Here is a 10602-nt window from a genome sequence, read left to right as displayed (position 1 = left end):
CTAAATTCTTGGAACCATTTAAATGTTAGTTTGATGTTACCAACCATTTAAAGTGGATGCCTTGATTTATTATATATGAATATATTATAATATTAAATTCTTGGAACCATTTAAATGTTTGTTTGGTTTTACCAACCATTTAAAGTGGGAACCTTGATTTACTATATATAAATATATCATAATATTAATTTTTTGGTACCATTTAAATGTTAGTTTGGTTTTACCAACCATTAAAAGTGGGAACCTTGATTTAGTGTTTACAAATATATATATAGCACAATAAATGCTTTAACACATTTATAAGTTTTGGTATATATTATATAGTTATAAGATAATAATATATAACATAATATAAATATGATTATTTAATATATTGGAACCATTTAATTAAGTGGATTTCAATAATGTTCGTTAATGTTAACTTTATTAAAATACCAAGAGTGGATCCTTTAATCTCAACTACTTAAATTAAAATTTGAACAATTAAAATTTACCCATTAAAGATTCAAACAATTAAAATTAAAAAAAAAACAAAAACAAAAAGACATTGTAGTGGACTTGTAATTACCTTAGCTTCACTGTGGATACGATACTCGGACTCACCGAATTATACTACTTGTGAACAACCTGCTCTTGGGAGTGCAACAATCAAAGTCGCAACAAGTTTTTGGCGCCGTTGTCGGGGAAGTATAATTTAATTTCAAGTCTATTTTTAATTTTGTTTATAGTTTATTTTTCTTTATTTGAATTTTTATTGCTTTTGTGTGTTTTTATTTTTTTGCATTTGCATTTGCATGAGCATTTGGTCACGTACACTTAGTGGTCGACTCATTCGAAATAACCCTTTATTTTTACAAAACATGGCGGAAGAACCCATCCAAGAAAATGAAGATGAAATTCAATCTCAACATGATCATGATAGACGAAGAACAGTTAGAGATCACATGAATCCTACACGTACTAGTGCACCTTCATGTCTAGTTTTTCCCCCTGATGCATCTCATTTCAATTTTAAGCCTGGTATTATCCAACTTTTACCCAATTTTCATGGCTTAGATTCTGAAAATCCATACATGCATTTACGAGAGTTTGAAGAAGTGTGCAACACATATAATGATCTAAATTGTAGCATGAACACCATTCGACTTAAGCTTTTTCCTTTTTCTTTAAAAGATAAAGTTAAAACTTGGCTACAAAATCTTAGATCGGGATCCATTCGAACTTGGGATGAATTTCAACAACAATTTTTGAAAAAGTTTTTTCCATCTCATAGAACAAATTCTTTCAAAAGGCAAATCATCACTTTCACTCAAAAACAAGGAGAAACTTTTTATCAGTGTTGGGATAGATACAAAGAATTGCTTAATCTTTGTCCACATCATGGTTTTGAAATTTGGAGAGTTGTTTCTCAATTTTATGAAGGCTTAACACCTAAAGATAGCAAATGGTTGAATTTATGTGTAATGGAACATTTGAAGATAAAGATCCAAATGAGGTAATTGAGTTTCTCGATTCATTAGCTGAAAATGCTCAAAATTGGGACACTATAGGTACAATCAAACCATCAAACAAGATTCAATCTCCTACATCTGGTGGAGGTATGTACACTCTCAAATATGAACATGATCTTCAAGCTAGATTTACCTCTTTGGCAAGAAAAGTTGAGGCACTTGAATTGAAAAAGAATGGTCAATTAAAATCTGTTCAAGAAATTGTGTGTCACATCTGTGATACAAGTGATCATTTTACAAAAGATTGTCCCACTTTGCCCTCTTTTAAAGAATGTCTCCATGAACAAGCCAATGTTTTGAACAATTTCAAAAGGCCAAATTTTGAACCATTTTCTCAAAATTACAATCCAGGTTGGCGAAATCATCCAAATTTTAGTTGGAGGAATGATAATGCTGCACAATTTTCACAACCATATTTCCAAAATCAACAAAATTTTCAAAATTATGCACCTTATGTTCCTCCACCTAAAAGAAATTTGGAAGTTACATTGAATTCTTTCATTGCAAAGCAAGAGTCTATCAATACTCAAACTGCTCAAACCATGACAGATTTGAAAGATACTCTTGCTAAATTTGCATCTGCACTTAATGTTCATGAAAAAGGTAAATTTCCTTCACAACCTCTGCCTAATCCCAAGGATCATCATTCACAAACTGGAACTTCTGGAACTCAATCGATGGATCAGGTAAAATCTGTTATTACCCTTTGAAGTGGTAAGGTTGTGGAAAAATCCATTCTTAAACCTTGTGAAGATGATGATAAATCAACTCCAAAGGGTAAGGAAATGGAACCCATAACTTGCGAAGAGGAGGTTCAACAGACAGTGTCACCACCATTCCCTCATGCATTGAAAAATACAAAAAAATCAAATTTGAATTCTGATATATATGATATTTTTAAACAAGTAAAAGTTAATATTCCTTTATAAGATGCAATAAAACAGGTACCATCATATGCCAAATTTTTGAAAGACTTGTGCACTATGAAAAGAAAATTGAATGTGAAAAAGAAAGCATTTTTAGCCGAACAAGTAAGTGCAATCATTCAAAATTTTAATACTTTGAAATACAAAGACCCTGATTGTCCTACTATTTCATGTATTATTGGAGAACGAAAGATTAAAAAAGCCTTGCTTGATCTTGGAGCTAGTGTGAATTTACTTCCATATTCAGTTTATCAAGAACTCAATCTAGGCGAGTTAAAATCTACTTCGGTAACACTTTTACTTGCTGATAGATCTGTTAAAGTGCCAAGAGGTATGGTAGAAGACGTATTGGTCCAAGTTGGTAACTTTGTATATCCTGTCGATTTCATAGTTTTAGATACACAACCTATCGAAGCTTGTAATGCAATTCCTGTAATTCTGGGTCGTCCATTTTTAGCAACTTCTAATGCCCTTATAAATTGCAGGAATGGAATAATGAAGTTGTCATTTGGTAACATGACTTTGGAGCTCAATGTTTTTAATCTTTGTAAGCAACCACATGACAAAGGAGATGAAAGTGAATATGAAAATCTTATTGAAACTCTTGTGGAAGAAAACATTCAAGAAGGGAGTACTCGTGATCAATTAGATATTTGTTCAATTAAAACTGTTAGAGAAAATATTGAAATTGATCTTGATGATTTTATCAGGTATCACTCGTTACCAGGATCAGAGAAAGAATTTGATGCAAAATATGAGAACAAAGACGAACCACCCATATTGGAGTTAAAACCCTTGCCAGAAGAATTGAAGTATGCATTTCTTGGAGAAGATGAAACATATCCGGTGGTAATTTCTTCCAAACAAGAAAGTGATCAAGAAGGTAAATTAGTTGATATGCTTAAAAGACATAAAAATGCAATTGGTTGGACACTAAAAGATCTCAAGGGCATTAATCCACTAATTTGCACTCACAAAATTCACTTAGAAGAAAATGCAAAAACATCTCAACAACCACAAAGGAGATTAAATCCACACATGAAAGATGTTGTTAAAACTGAAGTTCTCAAACTACTTGATGTTTGGATTATCTACCCTATTTCTGATAGTAAGTGGGTAAGCCCAACACAAGTAGTTCCAAAAAAATCTGGCATCACAGTGATAAAAAATGAAAAAGGTGAATTGTTAACAAGTCGAGTCCCATCTAGTTGGCGGATGTGTATTGATTATAGAAAATTAAATGAAGCCACTAGAAAAGATAATTTTCCATTACCATTTTTGGATCAAATTTTAGAAAGAGTAGCAGGTCATCCATACTACTGTTTTCTTGATGGATATTCAGGTTATTATCAAATTCCCATTGCACTCGAAGATCAAGATAAAACTACATTCACATGTCCTTTTGGAACATTTGCATTTAGAAGGATGCTATTTGGATTATGCAATGCCCCAGCAACATTTCAAAGATGTATGCTAAGCATTTTTAGCGACATGGTTGAAAATTATTTGGAGATTTTCATGGATGATTAACTGTTTTTGGGAATACATTTGATAAAAGTCTTGAAAATTTGGAAAAAGTTTTAAAAAGATGCGAGGAAAAAGGTCTTATTTTAAATTGGAAAAAATGTCATTACATGATTACTTCTGGGATTGTTTTGTGACATGTCGTGTCATCACATGGAATTGAAGTTGATAAAGCCAAAGTTGATGTCATTGCCAATTTACCCCCTCCAAAAACCATTAAAGAAATTCGCTCATTTCTGGGACATGCTAGATTTTATAGGAGGTTTATAAAGGACTTTAGTTCAATCTCTAAACCCATTTGTAACCTCTTAACAAAAGACACTGCATTTGAGTGGACTCAAGACTGTCAAAATGCTTTTGATAAAATCATTCGACATTTAACATCATCTCCTATCATGCAACCTCCTGATTGGTCTTTACCATTTGAAATCATGTGCGATGCGAGTGATTATGCAGTAGGTGCAGTACTGGGTCAAAGAAGAAACGGTAAGCCTTACGTGATATATTATGCAAGTAGATCTTTAAACAATGCTCAAATGAATTACTCCACAACTGAAAAAGAACTACTTGCTGTAATATTTGCATTAGATAAATTTCGTTCTTATTTGATTGGATCAACGACTATTGTGTTTACTGATCATTCTGCTATTAGATATTTGTTGACCAAACAGGATGCAAAGCCACGACTGATACGATGGATTTTGTTACTCCAAGAATTTGACATTGTGATCAAAGATAAAAAAGGAACCGAGAATGTCGTAGCCGGCCATTTATCGAGACTAGTAACAGGATCATCTTGTGAAATGACACCAATTAACGATAATTTTCCTGATGAACATCTATTTTCAGTTACTACTACACCTTGGTTTGCTAACATAGTAAATTTTCTTGTGACAGGAAAAATGCCACCGTAATGGAGTTCCCAAGATAAAAGAAAATTTTTGAATGAGGTAAAAAATTTTTATTGGGATGATCCGTATCTGTTCAAGTATTGTCCAGATCAAATTTTTCGACGTTGCATACCCGACAATGAGGTAAGTAGTGTCATTAAATTTTGTCATTCAGAAGCATGCGGAGGACATTTTTCTTCAAAGAAAACGGCTGCAAAAATCTTGCAGTGTGGATTTTATTGGCCCACTTTGGTTAAAGACACCCACGAAATCTGCAAGATCTGTGAAAATTGTCTAAAATTGGGTGCAATTTCAAAAAGAAACATGATGCCTTTGAATCCTATCATTGAAATTGAAATCTTTGACTGTTGGGGAATTGATTTAATGGGACCTTTTCCATCATCGTTTGGATAATTGTATATTTTAGTTGCAGTTGATTATGTTTTCAAATGGATATAGGCAATTCCATGTCGAACAAATGATCATAAAATCGTCATCAAATTTTTAAAAGAAAATATTTTTAGTAGATTTGGAATTTCTCGAGCCATGATAAGTGATGGGGGAACTCACTTTGTTAATAAACCATTTGCTTCATTAATAAAAAAATATGGTATTACTCACAAAGTAACTACTCTTTATCATCCTCAAACAAATGGGCAAGTTGAATTAGCTAATAGGGAGATAAAGAAAATTTTGGAAAAAACTCTTAACGCAAATAGAAAAGATTGGTCTCTGCGACTTAATGATGCACTTTGGTCATATCGAACAGCTTTTAAAACATCATTGAATATGTCTCCCTATAGGTTGGTTTACGGAAAACATTGTCATTTGCCTGTAGAATTGGAACATAAAGCTTATTGGGCGATCAAAACTTTAAATTCAAGCATGGATGATGCCAACAAATTGCGTAAATTGCAACTTAATAAACTTGATGAACTCAGAAATGACGCATATGAGAATTCAAGGATTTATAAAGCAAAAATCAAATCATTTCATGATAAAACAATTCTTAGAAAATCTTTTGAGATTGGTAAAAAAGTTTTGCTTTATAATTCTCGACTTCACATATTCCCAGGAAAATTACGATCAAGATGGACAGGCCCATATGTTGTAAAGCATGTGTATCCTTATGGAGCTGTGGATATTGAAAATCCTAAAAATGGTGATATTTTTAAAGTAAATGGACAAAGGTTTAAACCATTTTTAGAAAATGAAATCTTTTAAGAAGAGTTTATTTCCCTTTCTGATCCTTGATTTTTTTTTTGTTGCATTTTATTTCAGGTTTTCTTAATATTTTTATTTTTCCGGTTAAATGACGGATAACGGTACTCCGTGACTCTCGTAGTCGGTTAAATCAGTTTCCCACAATTGCTGATACAAAAATATAAAAAAAAATCATTTCTTTTCTTTTCAAAATGGATGAAATTCTCTCAAAAATTTGTAAATATTTTCCCTCTGTTTCTGAAAATGTTCTAAGAAAAATTTATGCAGGAAGGTGTGAAAGATTGAGATTGCTAATGAAAAAAGGAATTCCAAAAGATATTCATCTTGTAATTGAAGCTAAGGTCCGATTTGGAGGAGAAGTTCCACAATCATTACTCATTCGGTATTTGCCTGGATTAGGAAAAAGCACTTATGCGAAAAAGCGAAGGGCCAAAAGTTTATGGGTTTGTCATAAATGTGCAAGATGGACTTGTGACAAACGATGCAGATCTTTGGGATGTGTTTCCAATAACAGAGAAGATAAAATTGGTTTCATTAAGAATGGGCTGAGTAAGGAGTACTTAGATAACATCTTATTGACTCTTGAGACGCATTCTAGTGGACATGTGCATATTGAACTTCTCCGTTTATGGAAACAATTCCAAGATGAGCGTCATAGTCTTGGGAATCCGACTAAAAAAGACCCTGTTTGCCAATTTATAAGAAAATTGGATGGGAAGCATATCCTCGACTCATAGAAGGCGTTGAAGCCGTTTCTGGACGTAAAACCAGAGGAAATTTTATGAGCCACAATCACACTACTGTTTATATGCATGTGTGTCATTATTGTTTTTACTATTTATTCAGTTTACAGCTGTGACCCATAGTTTTGTCATGATAACATATTACCCCTATAAAATCTCTCATCTTTTTCTCTATTTTCGCAGACAAAAAAAAAAGAAAGTAAAAACATGGCTGGATCCTCTGCACAAACATTGAAAAATATTTGTGTATTTTGTGGGTCGAGTCCTGGAAAAAATGAAGTGTTTGTAGAAGCAGCGAATATTCTTGGAAAGATATTGGCTGAGAGAAAAATTCACTTGGTATATGGGGGAGGTAATATTGCGTTAATGGGATCTGTTTCAACATCTGCTCATATTGGAGGTAGTCAGGTTTTGGGTATTATTCCTACAGCTTTAGCTGAAGGAAATATTACAGGTGTTACGATTGAGGAGAAATTAAAATTTTCTTCTATGTATGAAAGAATCACTCAAATGATTGAAAATTCTGATGCTTTTATCGCACTACCAGGTGGTTTTGTTAGAAGAAATTTTTCACACTGTTTCTTGGGCACAACTTAATATCCATAATAAACCTGTGGGCTAGTTGAATATCAATAATTATTTTGACAGTTTGTTGACATTTCTTGATAAAGCTGTGGAACAGAATTTCATTTCAGAAAATTCACGACGGATGCTCATCTGTGCTTCGACTGCCGACCAATTAATTGATGATTTGGAAGCTTTTGTTCATAAGCCTGATCTGATGATAACAAAGATCAATTGGTCGCAATCAAGCAGTAAGAAAAGGAAGTTGGATCATTGATTCAAAAGTCGTGGATTGTTTTCGTTTGTTTCAGTTTGTTATCTTCAATAAAATTCCAGGTGATATCTCTTTCATTATGTACTCTTTATTAATAGTTATTTTGACATTAGGGACAATGTCATATTCTGATTGGGTGGAGAACAAACTTATAAAAATAATAAAAAAAATAATATATATTATTTTAAAATAAAATCATGTTTATTGTTTGTATCTTAGTAATTTTTGCAAAAATGTCATACATTACATGTTTGAAAGATTTAAATTAGAACATGCATTAATCTATTTAAGAATGTTTAAATTTTTATTTGAAAAAAAGTCAATTTTAATATTCTGATCAATATAAAAATATGATTTATGAAATCTTTTTGAGTGATTAACCATTGTGATAAAATCAGGTATTAAAGTATATGGCCCAAGATATACCTTATAAGAGTGCCTATAATTTTAAACTCACACATATTTTGTGAGTGAGTGGAGAGGACTGAGAAAACAGCTTTCGATCCTTTATTGATCATGAGAGAGACTATCTATTGTTTAGATCTTGAGTTCTTATTTTGAAGAAAAAAACTGATATTTCCTAAAAAAAAAGGGGAGAAAAATACAAAAAGAAAGACATTGAAGATCTATGTAACTTTTAAGTTATATGCTACGACCCATATATCTCATAAAACAAAAAACAAAACAAAAAACAAAAAACAAAAAAGAGAGAGAAATTTATTGTACAAATTAAATAAATATGTGGTCAAGAAGCATAAACTTAGTCTGATTCCATGATGTTATGCAAAAAAAAAAAAAAAAAAATATCAGGAAAAATTATATAATAAGAACAACTAGATTTTGAATCAATGGATTTTCTATCTTTTGATTAGTTTGGCTCGTTTGTCTGTCTGCATTCTGTAAACCATTTTTCTGAGCATTTATCTGTATTCCAACTCCATGAGAGAAATCGTTGCCATAAATTGAAACATTTATTAACCTGTGAGGATATGGAGTTGGGACTCTTACTAGGAATTTCTGAAGGCCTTGTACATTTAACTACCTGAAATAAGCTTTGAATTGATCATCTCAAATTATTTCATAAATTATAATTATGATGATCTTGATATAACTTTGACAGTTTTCAAATTTAATTTAAACACTTAGATAGTTTTGATTACATTTCTATTTAAATTAATCAATATGTTTTGTATTGCTATTAACGCTTAAATTGCTAGGGACTAGCAATAAGCTGGTTGGGAGGTGTGATAAACATAAAAACTGTACATTAATTAAATGTTTTATAATATAAATATATAGTTTTTTGTTTTATTAAATGTTTAAATATTATATGTTTTATAATAAATTGTATAAAATATAAGTTGTTGTGTAATTACAAGTTTTTACTATTTTTTACAGGTTCGATAAAAGAAGAATAACCTTGGCGTTGCAAATGGGATTAAGATGATTCTTTAACCTGTATAAAGTTGATAATAATATCTACAATATTGATGACAAGCATGAGATAAAAATCCTCTCACAATTGGGATCAAATTAAGCAACAAATAAAGTTACCAAAGGAGTGGCAGTTTTACCATGCTCTAGTATTTTGACCATATCTCTCAAATTACTTGGTCAAATGGTTTGAAAAAAGTACCACAACTAGACAACTCAATTATCCACATGTTTCTTTTTATGTGAAGAAGCAAATTTGGAGAAGTAGATTTTCAAAAGTGATGTGTAATATAATATAATATCTTGGAACACCAATGAAGACTTTTGTGTAAAAAAAATAATATTTTATTTGTGGTTGTCTCCCCAAATTTTGCTATAAATAGGGGTGCATTGTAATGTATTGAGATATCCCTCATTCTATGATCAAACCTTTGAGTTCATAATATTTCTCTCTATATTTTTCCTTTATTTCTTCATTTAAATATAATTAGCATGTTAATTTCATATTCAAAGTTTTACACTTTGAATAATGAATAGCTAACTTCCTAAAGTTGAGATGAAAAGGTGAAACTCTTGGCATGATAATAAAGTTACTAAAAGGTAAGAATCTTTGTTTTATATTATTTAATCATTATTTATTGTTTATGTTATATTTATTTCTTTAAACATTTTTATACCCTACTTATAAGTGGGAGTTTTGATTTATTGTTGCTATATGTTACACTAAACTCTTGGAACCATTTAAATGTTAGTTTGGTGTTACCAACCATTTAAAGTGGATGCCTTGATTTATTATATATGAATATATTATAATATTAAATTCTTGGAACCATTTAAATGTTTGTTTGGTTTACCAACCATTTAAAGTGGGAAACTTGATTTACTATATATAAATATATCATAATATTAATTTCTTGGTACCATTTAAATGTTAATTTGGTTTTACCAACCATTTAAAGTGGGAACCTTGATTTAGTGTTTACAAATATATATATATATAGCACAATAAATACTTTGACACATTTATAAGTTTTGGTATATATTATATACTTATAAGATAATAATATATAACATAATATAAATATGATTATTTAATATATTGGAACCATTTAATTAAGTGGATTTCAATAATGTTCGTTAATGTTAACTTTATTAAAATACCAAGAGTGGATCATTTAATCTCAACTACTTAAATTAAAATTTGAACAATTAAAATTTACCCATTAAAGATTCAAACAATTAAAATAAAAAAAGAAACAAAAACAAAAAGACATTGGAGTGGACTTGTAATTACCTTAGCTTCCCTGTGGATACGATATTCGGACTCACCGAATTATACTACTTGTGGACAACCTGCTCTTGGGAGTGCAACAATCAAAGTCGCAACATTCAACAACAGTGCCGCAGTCTCAAGCGCATATCCCCAAAAGGATGGCGGCAACTCCGTGAACCCCATCATAGAACGAACCATGTCCATCAAAGTCCGGTTACGACGCTCCGAAACACCATTCA

This window comes from Primulina tabacum, chromosome 4 (genome assembly GCF_025594145.1).
Source record: "Primulina tabacum isolate GXHZ01 chromosome 4, ASM2559414v2, whole genome shotgun sequence".
NCBI lineage: Eukaryota > Viridiplantae > Streptophyta > Magnoliopsida > Lamiales > Gesneriaceae > Primulina > Primulina tabacum.
This window is presented reverse-complemented; position numbering follows the sequence as displayed.